The sequence below is a fragment of the Oncorhynchus masou genome, chromosome 33 (genome assembly GCF_036934945.1).
Source record: "Oncorhynchus masou masou isolate Uvic2021 chromosome 33, UVic_Omas_1.1, whole genome shotgun sequence".
NCBI lineage: Eukaryota > Metazoa > Chordata > Actinopteri > Salmoniformes > Salmonidae > Oncorhynchus > Oncorhynchus masou.
In genome coordinates this window covers 10,204,652-10,217,547 of record NC_088244.1, presented here as the reverse complement: position 1 = coordinate 10,217,547, position 12,896 = coordinate 10,204,652, and the positions used below count along the sequence as shown (strand labels likewise).

General features: G+C 46.5%; 1 protein-coding gene across 2 annotated transcripts in view; it reads right to left on the bottom strand.

Moving 5' to 3' along the window:
* The window catches only part of LOC135527805 (rho GTPase-activating protein 39-like), a 156,835-nt gene that overhangs the window by 43,899 nt on the left and 100,040 nt on the right, over nucleotides 1-12,896 (bottom strand). The window contains exon 1 of one of the 2 annotated variants that reach the window (XM_064956394.1): nucleotides 2,706-2,971. The exons of the other annotated variant lie outside the window; for it this stretch is intronic. The gene's annotated coding sequence lies outside the window, so the exon portion shown is untranslated. Of the gene's footprint in view, nucleotides 1-2,705; nucleotides 2,972-12,896 lie in introns of those variants that run through there. 2 annotated transcript variants of the gene reach the window in all.

Here is a 12,896-nt window from a genome sequence, read left to right as displayed (position 1 = left end):
CACAGGTACACCTTCAATTGACTCAAATTATGTCACCTAGCCTATCAGAAGCTTCTAAAACCATGACATAATTTTCTGGAATTTTCCAAGCTGTTTAAAGGCACAGTTAACTTAGTGTATATAAACTTCTGACCCACTGGAATTGTGATACAGTGACTTATAAATTAAATAATCTGTCTGTAAACAATTGTTGGAAAAATTACTTGTGTCATACACAAAGTAGATGTCCTAACCGACTTGCCAAAACTATAGTTTGTTAAGTGGTTGAAAAATGAGTTTTAATGACTCCAACCTAAGTGTATGTAAACTTCCGTCTTCAACAGTACACACACACACACACACCGACCACCCCAACCACGCTCATGGCTGTGTTTCCTCCCATGTTCCCTCAGAGGGCAGTGGAATGTCAGGCCGTAATCCTGCATCAATGCCCTGGGTGTTCTGGTCCTTCAGTGGTGCAGCCTACTCACCCTCCCTCAGACCCCAGATCAGCCTTACACACTCCACAAGCAACCTGATAATCTCCCCGACAAGCTAATCTAACCAGCACTGAACTCCCCTCACACCAGGCCCTTTCTTTCAAAAGACTGTTCAGACTATAGCTAAATGTTACTGTAAAAACAGCATAACCTCAATGAATCCACCCCTCCACCTCTCAGCCAGGACACCCACCATTACCCATCCAACTTAGGCAAAGACATGGGAGACAAGCAACACTGTGGGAAGGCAAAGACATGGGAGACAAGCAACACTGTGGGAAGGCAAAGACATGGGAGACAAGCAACACTGTGGGAAGGCAAAGACATGGGAGACAAGCAACACTGTGGGAAGGGAAAGACATAGGAGACAAGCAACACTGTGGGAAGGCAAAGACATAGGAGACAAGCAACACTGTGGGAAGGCAAAGACATAGGAGACAAGGAACACTGTGGGAAGGCAAATACATAGGAGACAAGCAACACTGTGGGAAGGCAAAGACATAGGAGACAAGCAACACTGTGGGAAGGCAAAGACATGGGAGACAAGCAACACTGTGGGAAGGCAAAGACATAGGAGACAAGCAACACTGTGGGAAGGCAAAGACATAGGAGACAAGCAACACTGTGGGAAGGCAAATACATAGGAGACAAGCAACACTGTGGGACATAGGAGACAAGCAACACTGTGGGACATAGGAGACAAGCAACACTGTGGGACATAGGAGACAAGCAACACTGTGGGAAGGCAAATACATAGGAGACAAGCAACACTGTGGGACATAGGAGACAAGCAACACTGTGGGAAGGGAAAGACATAGGAGACAAGCAACACTGTGGGAAGGCAAAGACATAGGAGACAAGCAACACTGTGGGAATGCAAAGACATAGGAGACAAGCAACACTGTGGGAAGGCAAAGACATAGGAGACAAGCAACACTGTGGGAAGGGAAAGACATAGGAGACAAGCAACACTGTGGGAAGGCAAAGACATAGGAGACAAGCAACACTGTGGGAAGGCAAAGACATAGGAGACAAGCAACACTGTGGGAAGGCAAAGACATGGGAGAAAAGCAACACTGTGGGAAGGCAAATACATAGGAGACAAGCAACACTGTGGGACATAGGAGACAAGCAACACTGTGGGACATAGGAGACAAGCAACACTGTGGGACATAGGAGACAAGCAACACTGTGGGAAGGCAAATACATAGGAGACAAGCAACACTGTGGGAAGGGAAAGACATAGGAGACAAGCAACACTGTGGGAAGGCAAAGACATAGGAGACAAGCAACACTGTGGGAAGGGAAAGACGTAGGAGACAAGCAACACTGTGGGAAGGGAAAGACATAGGAGACAAGCAACACTGTGGGAAGGCAAAGACATAGGAGACAAGCAACACTGTGGGACATAGGAGACAAGCAACACTGTGGGAAGGCAAAGACATAGGAGACAAGCAACACTGTGGGAAGTAAGACATTATCCTGCCTAATAGTTGTTACCACCATGTAACCTCTGTTAAGTAGAGGACAACAACATACAGGCTCTGATAAGTAGAGGACACCATATAGCCTCTGATAAGTAGAGAACAACATACAGGCTCTGATAAGTAGAGGACACCATATAGCCTCTGATAAGTAGAGGACAACAATATACAAGCTCTGCTAAGTAGAGGACAACACCATATAGCCTCTGATAAGTAGAGGACAACACCATACAGGCTCTGCTAAGTAGAGGACAACACCATATAGCCTCTGATAAGTAGAGGACAACACCATATAGCCTCTGCTAAGTAGAGGACAACACCATACAGGCTCTGCTAAGTAGAGGACAACACCATATAGCCTCTGATAAGTAGAGGACAACACCATATAGCCTCTGCTAAGTAGAGGACAACACCATATAGCCTCTGCTAAGTAGAGGACAACACCATACAGGCTCTGCTAAGTAGAGGACAACACCATATAGCCTCTGATAAGTAGAGGACAACAACATACAGGCTCTGATAAGTAGAGGACACCATATAGGCTCTGTTAAGTAGAGGATACCATATAGCCTCTGTTAAGTACAGGACAACAACATATAGCCTCTGTTAAGTAGAGGACAACGCCATATAACCTATCAGCATATCATGCTCATTTAGGTCAAAGCATTGCCTGAGTAAAGATGTGTAATGGGGGGGTGGAGGGGGGTCTTTGTCCCCTAAAAAAGATCAGAAGGTAACTTACCCCCTCCCTGTGTCCCTGTGTTGGTGCGGGACAGCGTTGTAACGGCGGGGTTTCCTTCAGTCCCCGTGTGAACGCTGCTACAACCCCTCCTCTTCAAAACCAAAAGAAAACAAACAACCTGTGCCAGCGCGTCTCAGAAGGATGATGGATGTCTTGTGTACCGCTGTGAGTGTCTTCAGTGAAAACACAAGAGTCAAGACTCCATGGCTCTTTACAGATACTCTTAATTGTAGCCTGCCACCAGCGTCTGAATTGAACTGTGGAGTTACTGAGGGAAGCAAGAAAAACAAATGAGAGAGAGAGCGAAGGAAAGAAAGGCGGGGGCTGGTGCTGTTGCCCTTCTCCTTCCCTAGTGTTACAGTAGCTGGTATGTGATCTGTTCCAGCTCACCCTCTCTCCTCTCTGATAGAATCTCAGCATGTGAGTAGCCCATATTAATATATGTAGCCTTAGAATTATTATAGATTTTTTACCTTTATTTGACTAGGCAAGTCAGTTAAGAACAAATTCTTATTTTCAATGACGGCCTAGAAACAGTGGGTTAACTGCCTGTTCAGGGGCAGAACGACAGATTTGTACCTTGTCTGCTTGGGGGTTTGAACTTGCAACCTTCTAGTTACTAGTCTAATGCTCTAACCACTAGGCTGTCCTGCCACCCCAAGGTTAAGTTTAATGAAATCAATAACTTGCTAACATGATAACATTAATATATTTGCCATTTCTGAGACTACTTAGATAATTCCTTTGATGATACAGCAGTAGCAATACAAGGATATAACATCTATAGAAGAGACAGGAATGCTTATGGGGGAGGTGTTGGTACAGTGGCTTCGAAAGTATTCACCCCCCTTGGCATTTTTCCTATTTTGTTGCCATACAACCTGGAATTAAAATAGATTTTTGGGAGGTTTGTATCATTTGATTTACACAACATGCCTAACACGTTGAAGGTGCAAAATATTTTTTACCGTTGAAACAAACAAGAAATAAGACAAAAAAAAAACAGAAAACTTGAGCGTGCATAACTATTCACCTCCCCCCCAAAGTCAATACTTTGTAGAACCACCTTTTGCAGCAATTACAGCTGCAAGTCTCTTGGGGTATGTCTCTATAAGCTTGGCACATCTAACCACTGGGATTTTCCCCATTCTTCAAGGCAAAACTGCTCCAGCTCCTTCAAGTTGGATGGGTTCCGCTGGTGTACAGCAATCTTTAAGTCGTACCACAGATTCTCAATTTGATTGAGGTTTGGGCCATTCCAAGACATTTAAATGTTTCCCCTTAATCCACTCGAGTTTTGCTTTAGCAGTATGCTTAGGGTCATTGTCCTGCTGGAAAGTGAAGCCCCATCCCATCCCAGACTGAAACAGGTTTCCCTCAAGAATGTCCCTGTATTTAGCACCATCCATCATTCCTTCAATTCTTACCAGTTTCCCAATCCCTGCTGATGAAAACATCCCCACAGCATGATGCTGCCACCACCATGCTGGACTGTGGAGATCGAGTTCTCGGGGTGATGAGAGGTGTTGGGTTTGCGCCAGACATAGCATTTCCTTGATGGCCAAAAAGCTCAATTTTAGTCTCATCTGACCAGAGTACCTTCTTCCATATGTTTGGGAAACACCAAACATGTTTGCTTATTTTTTTCTGGCCACTCTTCCAAGCCCAGCTTAGTGGAGTGTATGGACAGATACTGCAATCTCCACTGTGAAGCTTTGCAGCTCCTTCAGGGTTATCTTTGGTCTCTTTGTTGCCTCTCTGATTAACGCCCTCTTTGCCTGGTCCGTGAGTTTGGTGGGTGGCCCTCTCTTGGCAGGTTTGTCGTGGATTGTGTACAATATTCTTAATTTTTTTAAATAATGAATTTATGGGTGCTCCGTGGGATGTTCAATGTTTTGGATATTTTCTTATAACCCAACCCTGATCTGTACTTCTCCACAACATTGTCCTTGACCTGTTTGGAGAGCTCTTTGGTCTTCATGCAGCTTAGTGGTGTTGCAGACTCTGGGGCCTTTCAGAACAGGTGTATATATACTGAGATCATGTGACAGATCATGTGACACTTAGATTGCACACAGGTGGACTTTATGTAACTAATTATGTGACTTCTGAAGGTAATTGTTTGCACCAGATCTCATTTAGGGGCTTCATAGCAAAGGAGGTGAATACATATGAACGCACCACTTTTCCATTTTTTATTTTGTATAATTCTTTGAAACAAATAATTTTTTAAATTTCAATTCACCAATTTGGACTATTTTGAGTATGTTTGTTACATGAAATCCAAATAAAAATCCATTTAAATTACAGGTTGTAATGCAACAAAATAGGAAAAATTTCAAGGGGGATGAATACTTTTGCAAGGCACTGTACCATCCCACTGACTATACCAACATTAGAAACACCTTTCTAATACTGAGTTGCACCCTCCCTTTTGACCTCAGAACAGCCTGAATTTGTTGGGGTATGGAGTCTACAGGGTGTCGAAAGTGTTCCACAGGGATGCTGGCCCACATTGACTTCAACGCTTCCCACAGTTCCATTCTTGACACACACAAATAGAACGTGGTTCTATTTGTGACGCTTGACCCGCTGCAAGTCCAGCCTTTCCATTCTCCTCATTGGTTTTTAGGAGCATATACCCATGTGGGTGATTGTTGAGCGAAAAAACAGCAACAGTGTTGCAGTTCTTGAAACAAACCTGTGCCCCTTTACATAACCACCTGCCACCTATTACCGTACCCTGTTCAAAGGTACTTCAATCTTTGTCTGGCTCATTCACCCTCTGAATGGCACACGTACACAATCCATGTCTCAATTGTCTCCAAGCTTTCGCCTGGATTCACATGGTCAATCTATGTCATGGAAAGAGCAGATGTTCGTAATGTTTTCTCCACTCATTGTATATTCAGAGCCATATCCCTGTAATGCTTAGAGAAGATCTCATGTCAAGAGTTATTGATGTGTTGTGGTTGCAGGTTCACCTGCCTCGTCTGAAGCCTATTATTTTAAAGGCCACCAAGTGCTAACAGTATCTAAATAATGTGTGTAAAATGCTTGCTATGTGATGTAAACCGAGAGGTCCACTTTCTTGGGGACCTGAACATTGACTGGTTTTCATCAAGCTGTCTGCTCAACACAAAGCTTCTCACTGTTTCCAGTGCCTGTAATCTGGTTCAGGTTATTAATCAACCTACCAGGGTGTTTAGAAACACTACAGGAACAAGATCATCCACATGTATCGATCACGTTTTTACTTATACTGGAGAACTTTGTTCTAAATCTGTGTCCGTACCCGTTGGATGCAGTGATCACAATATAGTAGCAATATCCAGGAAAGCCACATTTCAAAATGTTGGGCCTAAAATAGTGTATCAAATATTTTGCTGTGAGTCTTATGTGGATGATGTTAAAAATATTTGTTTGTCTGATATGATTAATAAGGAGCATCCAGACACTGCACTTGATGAATTTATGAAATGGCTTCTTCCAATTATTGATAAACATGCACCTGTTAAGAAACTGACTTCAAAAAGTGGCCTCATGGGTGGAATGTTATTCATATTTTTCAGAATTTAATAATGAATAAATAAATGTTAAAAATTCCACGCTGAAAATCTGGTGTTTCTCTGTCAAACAGTTTTGATATATTTCAGTCTTCTGGAATGTATATATAAAGTGTAACATGCTGACCACACCGCCCACGTCATGTGCGAGAGCGTTGCAAAATAAATGTAAACATACAAGTTATTCAATCTGTGCACCCACACTGCTCGCACACGTCAACGAGCATCTGCATAGCCAGGCACTAAAATAGAACTTTGGTTCTATTTGTGACGCTTGACGCGCTGCAAGTCCCGCCTCTCCATTCTCCTCATTGGTTTTTAGGAGCATATACCCATGTGGGTGATTGAAAGATGAACGGAGGTCCACAGTCCAGTCCAGTTGGTGGAGGTAAATGCACCTTAAAGTTGGTTGCCAACAGCCATATAAAGTCTGAAGAAGAAGAAGCCTGAAGGGGGAGAGATTCCTAGAAATAAACTTGGTTTACCCTTTTCTCAGTGGATTAATTGTCAGAGTAGAGGACCTTGTGTATTTCAGGTAAAATAACAACCCAGTGTTTATATCCCATGACAAAAAAAGAGATGGGGGGGGAGTGGCTAATAGGTCTGGCTGCACATCTGACCCAATAAAAATAAGAAATGGTATTATTATGAAGCCAAGATCAATTATATATACATTTTTGAGTATATTAAATTAAATGATGGTCAGAAAGACAAACTCAACTCCATCTTTCAAGGAATCAGATGGTTTATTCATCACAAAACCATTCGATGTTGCCAATTATTTAAATTATTACTTCATTGGCAAAGTGGGCACACTTAGGCAGGAAATGCCAACAATGAACAGTGAGCCATTGTATTCATGCATAAATAATGAAAGAAAAGCATTGTAAGTTTGAATGTTGTAAAGTTAGTGTGGGGGAGGTGGTAATGTCATGTCTTGTTATGTCTGTTCCTGTCCTTTCTCTTCATTCTCTCTCTCTGCTGGTCTTTTTAGGTTACCTTCTCTGTCTCTCATTCCTCAGCTGTTCTACATTTCCCCTAACTAGCTCATTCTCTCTTTCCCCACCTGTTCTCTCTTCCCCCTCTGATTAGGTCTCTATTTCTTTCTCTGTTCCTGCTACTTTCAGTGTCTGATTCTTGTTTGTGTTTTTTGATGCCAGAAGCAGGCTGTCGTCTCGTTTGCTTCCACCTTGTCCTGTCCTGTCGGAGTCTGCCTGGCAGGAGCATCCTGCACTATACTAACGTTCCTTTTGTTCCGCTGACAACGTTGGAAGAGGATTTATGCCATTCCTGTATTTTCATTAAAGAACTCTGTTTTCTGTTAAAACCGCTTTTGGGTCTTCACTCAAGTTCATAACAGAAGAATCAGACCAAGAATGGACCCAGCGGCTCCGGACCCTTTTCACTCCGCCGTCGAGATCCAGGGAGCGATGCTAGGCAGACACGAGGAGGAATTGTCTGCTGCTCAACATGCCGTTGAGACCCTGGCCGTCCAAGTCTCCGACCTCACAAGACGGGTTCACCAACTCCACCTCGATCCACCGCCCACTTCCAGGGTTTCCGAGTCTCCGGAGCCCAGGATCAACAACCCGCCGTGTTACTCTGGGGAGCCCACTGAGTGCCGCTCATTCCTCACTCAGTGTGATGTGGTGTTCTCTCTCCAGCCCAACACTTACTCCAGGAGCGCAGCCCGCATCGCCTACGTCATTTCTCTCCTTACCGGACGGGCGCGTGAGTGGGGCACGGCAGTCTGGGAGGCGAGGGCTGAGTGTATTAACCAGTATCAGGACTTTAAGGAGGAGATGATACGGGTTTTTGACCGTTCTGTTTTTGGCGAGGAGGCTTCCAGGGCCCTGTCTTCCCTATGTCAGGGGAATAGATCCATAACGGATTATTCTATTGAGTTTCGCACTCTCGCTGCCTCTAGTGACTGGAACGAGCCGGCTTTGCTCGCTCGTTTTCTGGAGGGTCTCCACGTCGAGGTTAAGGATGAGATCCTCTCCCGGGAGGTTCCTTCCAGTCTGGACTCCTTAATAGCTCTCGCTATTCGCATAGAGCGACGGTTTGATCTTCGTCGCCGAGCTCGTGGAAAGGAGCTCACGTTCTCCGTTGCTCCCCTCTCCACATCACTGCCACCTGCCGCATCACTGCCACCCTCCTCCGCCGGCTCGGATGCTGAGCCTATGCAGCTGGGGGTATTCGCATCTCGGCCAAGGAGAGGGAACGGAGAATCACCAATCGCCTCTGTCTCTACTGCGGCTCCGCTGGTCATTTTGTCACCTCATGTCCAGTAAAAGCCAGAGCTCATCAGTAAGAGGAGGGCTACTGGTGAGCGCAACTACTCAGGCCTCTCCTTCTGGATCACGCACTACCTTTCCGGTCCATCTCCGCTGGCCCGGTTCATCTGCTTCCTGCAGTGCCTTGATAGACTCTGGGGGCGGAGGGCTGTTTTATGGACGAGACCTGGGCTCGGGAACATGACATTCCTCTCAGACAGTTAGGGAGCCCAGGGCCTTGTTCGCTTTAGATGGTAGTTCTCTCCCCAAGATTCAGCGTGAGACGCTGCCTTTAACCCTCACTGTCTCTGGTAATCATAGCGAAACCATTTCTTTTTTAATTTTTCGTTCACCTTTTACACCTGTTGTTTTGGGTCATCCCTGGCTAGTGCGCCATAACCCTTCTATTAATTGGTCTAGTAATGCTATCCTATCCTGGAATGTTTCTTGTCATGTAACCTGTTTAATGTCTGCTATCCCTCCTGTTTCCTCTGTCTCTTCTTCACAGGAGGAGCCTGGCGATTTGACAGGGGTGCCGGAGGAGTATCACGATCTGCGCACGGTGTTCAGTCGTTCCAAGGCCACTTCTCTCCCTCCACACCGGTCGTATGACTGTAGTATTGATCTCCTTCCGGGAACTACTCCCCCCCGGGGTAGATTATACTCTCTGTCGGCTCCCGAACGTAAGGCTCTCGAGGATTATTTGTCGGTTTCGCTCGACGCCGGTACCATAGTCTCCTCCTCCTCCCCCGCCGGAGCGGGGTTTTTTTTTTGTTCAGAAGAAGGACGGGTCCCTGCGCCCATGCGTGGATTATCGAGGGCTGAATGACATAACAGTTAAGAATCGTTATCCGCTTCCTCTTATGTCTTCAGCCTTCGAGATCCTGCAGGGAGCCAGGTTTTTCACCAAATTGGATCTTCGTAACGCCTACCATCTCGTGCGCATCAGGGAGGGGGACGAGTGGAAGACGGCGTTTAACACTCCGTTAGGGCACTTTGAATACCGGGTTCTTCCTTTCGGCCTCGTTAACGCTCCAGCTGTCTTTCAGGCACTAGTTAACGACGTCCTGAGAGACATGCTGAACATTTTTGTTTTCGTTTACATGGACGATATCCTGATTTTTTCACCGTCTCTCTCGATTCATGTTCAGCACGTGCGACGCGTCCTCCAGCGCCTTTTGGAGAACTGTCTTTATGTGAAGGCTGAGAAGTGCACTTTTCATGCCGCCTCTGTCCCTTTCTCGGTTCCGTTATTTCCGCTGAGGGCATTAAGATGGATCCCGCTAAGGTCCAGGCTGTCATTGATTGGCCCGTTCCTAAGTCACGCGTCGAGCTGCAGCGCTTTCTGGGCTTCGCTAATTTCTACCGTCGTTTCATCCGTAATTTCGGTCAGGTGGCAGCTCCTCTCACAGCCCTTACTTCTGTTAAGACGTGCTTTAAGTGGTCCGTTTCCGCCCAGGGAGCTTTTGATCTTCTTAAGAATCGTTTTACATCCGCACCTATTCTTGTTACACCTGACATCTCTAGACAGTTTGTTGTTGAGGTTGACGCGTCAGAGGTGGGCGTGGGAGCCATTCTTTCTCAGCGCTCTCTCTCTGACGGCAAGGTCCATCCTTGCGCGTTTTTCTCTCATCGCTTATCGCCGTCAGAACGTAACTATGATGTTGGTAATCGCGAACTGCTCGCCATCCGCTTAGCCCTAGGCGAATGGCGACAGTGGTTGGAGGGGGCGACCGTTCCTTTTGTCGTTTGGACTGACCATAGGAACCTTGAGTACATCCGTTCAGCCAAATGACTTAATGCGCGTCAGGCTCGTTGGGCTCTGTTTTTCGCTCGTTTCGAGTTTGTTATTTCTTATCGTCCGGGCTCAAAAACACCAAGCCTGATGCTTTATCTCGTCTCTTCAGTTCTTCTGAGGTCTCCACCGACCCCGAGGGGATTCTCCCTGACGGGCGTGTTGTCGGGTTGACTGTCTGGGGAATTGAGAGGCAGGTAAAGCAAGCACTCGCTCACACTCCGTCGCCGCGAGCTTGTCCTAGGAACCTTCTGTTCGTTCCCGTTCCTACTCGTCCGGCCGTTCTTCCAGTGGGCCCACTCTGCCAAGTTAGCCGGCCACCCCGGCGTTCGGGGTACGCTCGCTTCCATTCGCCAGCGTTTCTGGTGGCCCACTCGGGAACGTGACGCGCGTCGATTTGTCGCCGCTTGTTCGGTCTGCGCGCAGACTAAATCTGGGAACTCTCCTCCTGCCGGCCGTCTCAGACCGCTTCCCATTCCCTCTCGACCGTGGTCTCACATCGCTTTAGATTTTATCACCGGACTGCCTTCATCAGCGGGGAAGACAGTTATTCTTACGGTTGTCGATAGATTCTCTAAGGCGGCTCATTTCATTCCTCTCGATAAGCTCCCTTCTGCTAAGGAGACGGCTCAGATCATTATCGAGAATGTTTTCCCGAATTCATGGCCTTCCGTCTGACGTCGTTTCCGACAGAGGCCCGCAGTTCACGTCTCAATTTTGGAGGGAGTTTTGCCGTTTGATTGGGGCTTCCGTCAGTCTCTCGTCCGGCTTTCATCCCCAGTCTAACGGTCAAGCCGAACGGGCCAATCAGACTGTTGGTCGCATTTTACGCAGTCTTTCTTTTCGTAACCCTGCGTCTTGGTCAGAACAGCTCCCCTGGGCAGAGTACGCCCACAACTCGCTTCCCTCGTCTGCTACCGGTCTATCCCCTTTTCAGTGTAGCCTCGGGTACCAGCCTCCGCTGTTCTCATCTCAGCTCGCCGAGTCCTGCGTTCCCTCCGCTCAGGCTTTTGTCCAGCGTTGCGAGCGCACCTGGACGGGGGTCAGGTCGGCACTTTGCCGTAATAGGGCGCAGACTGTGAGGGCCGCTAATAAGCGTAGGACCAAGAGTCCTAGATATTGTTGCGGTCAGAGAGTATGGCTCTCCACTCAGAACCTTCCCCTTAAGACAGCTTCTCGCAAGTTGGCCCCGCGGTTCATTGGTCCGTTCCGTATTTCCCAGGTCATTAATCCTGTCGCAGTGCGACTTCTTCTCCCGCGCTATCTTCGTCGCGTTCACCCGGTCTTCCATGTCTCCTGTGTTAAGCCTGTTCTTCGCGCCCCCGCTCGTCCCTCACCCCCCCCATCCTTGTCGAGGGCGCACCCATCTACAGGGTTCGTAAGATTTTGGACATGCGCCCTCGGGCCGTGGTCATCAGTACCTAGTGGATTGGGAGGGGTACGGTCCTGAGGAGAGGAGTTGGGTTCCCTCTCGGGACGTGCTGGACCGTTCGCTGATCGATGATTTCCTCCGTTGCCGCCAGGTTTCCTCCTCGAGTGCGCCAGGAGGCGCTCGGTGAGTGGGGGGGTACTGTCATGTCTTGTTATGTCTGTTCCTGTCCTTTCTCTTCATTCTCTCTCTCTGCTGGTCTTTTTAGGTTACCTTCTCTGTCTCTCATTCCTCAGCTGTTCTACATTTCCCCTAACTAGCTCATTCTCTCTTTCCCCACCTGTTCTCTCTTCCCCTCTGATTAGGTCTCTATTTCTTTCTCTGTTCCTGCTACTTTCAGTGTCTGATTCTTGTTTGTGTTTTTTGATGCCAGAAGCAGGCTGTCGTCTCGTTTGCTTCCACCTTGTCCTGTCCTGTCGGAGTCTGCCTGGCAGGAGCATCCTGCACTATACTAACGTTCTTTTTGTTCCGCTGACAACGTTGGAAGAGGATTTATGCCATTCCTGTATTTTCATTAAAGAACTCTGTTTTCTGTTAAAACCGCTTTTGGGTCTTCACTCAAGTTCATAACAGGTAAAATGATTGTAATCAAATGACAAACCTCCTGGCATTGACAATTTAGATGGAAAGTTACTGAGGATGGCAGCAGACACCTATCAGTCATATCTTTAATCTCAAATCAAATATGATTTGATTTTACGTGTCAAAAACAACAGGTTACTGTAAAATGCTTACTTACAAGCCATTAACCAACAGTGCAGCTCAAGAAATAGAGTTAAGAAAATATTTACTGAATAAACTAAAGTAAAACATGAAATAAAAAGTAACAATAAAATAACAACAAGGCGATATACAGGATAGTCAAGGTCATTTGTACATGTAGATAGGGGTAAAGTGACTATGCATAGATAATAAACAGTAGCAGTGTCACGATCGTCATGGGAAGAAGTGGACCAAAGCGCAGCGTGGTACGTGTTCATTCTATTTATTATTTAACTGAACACCGACAACAACAAAACAAAATACGAACGTGACGTTCTGCAGGGTAAAATAACAACTAGTGCAAAATTAAGAACCCACAAATGAAAGAGGGGAAAAATGACTACCTAAGGATGATTCCCAATC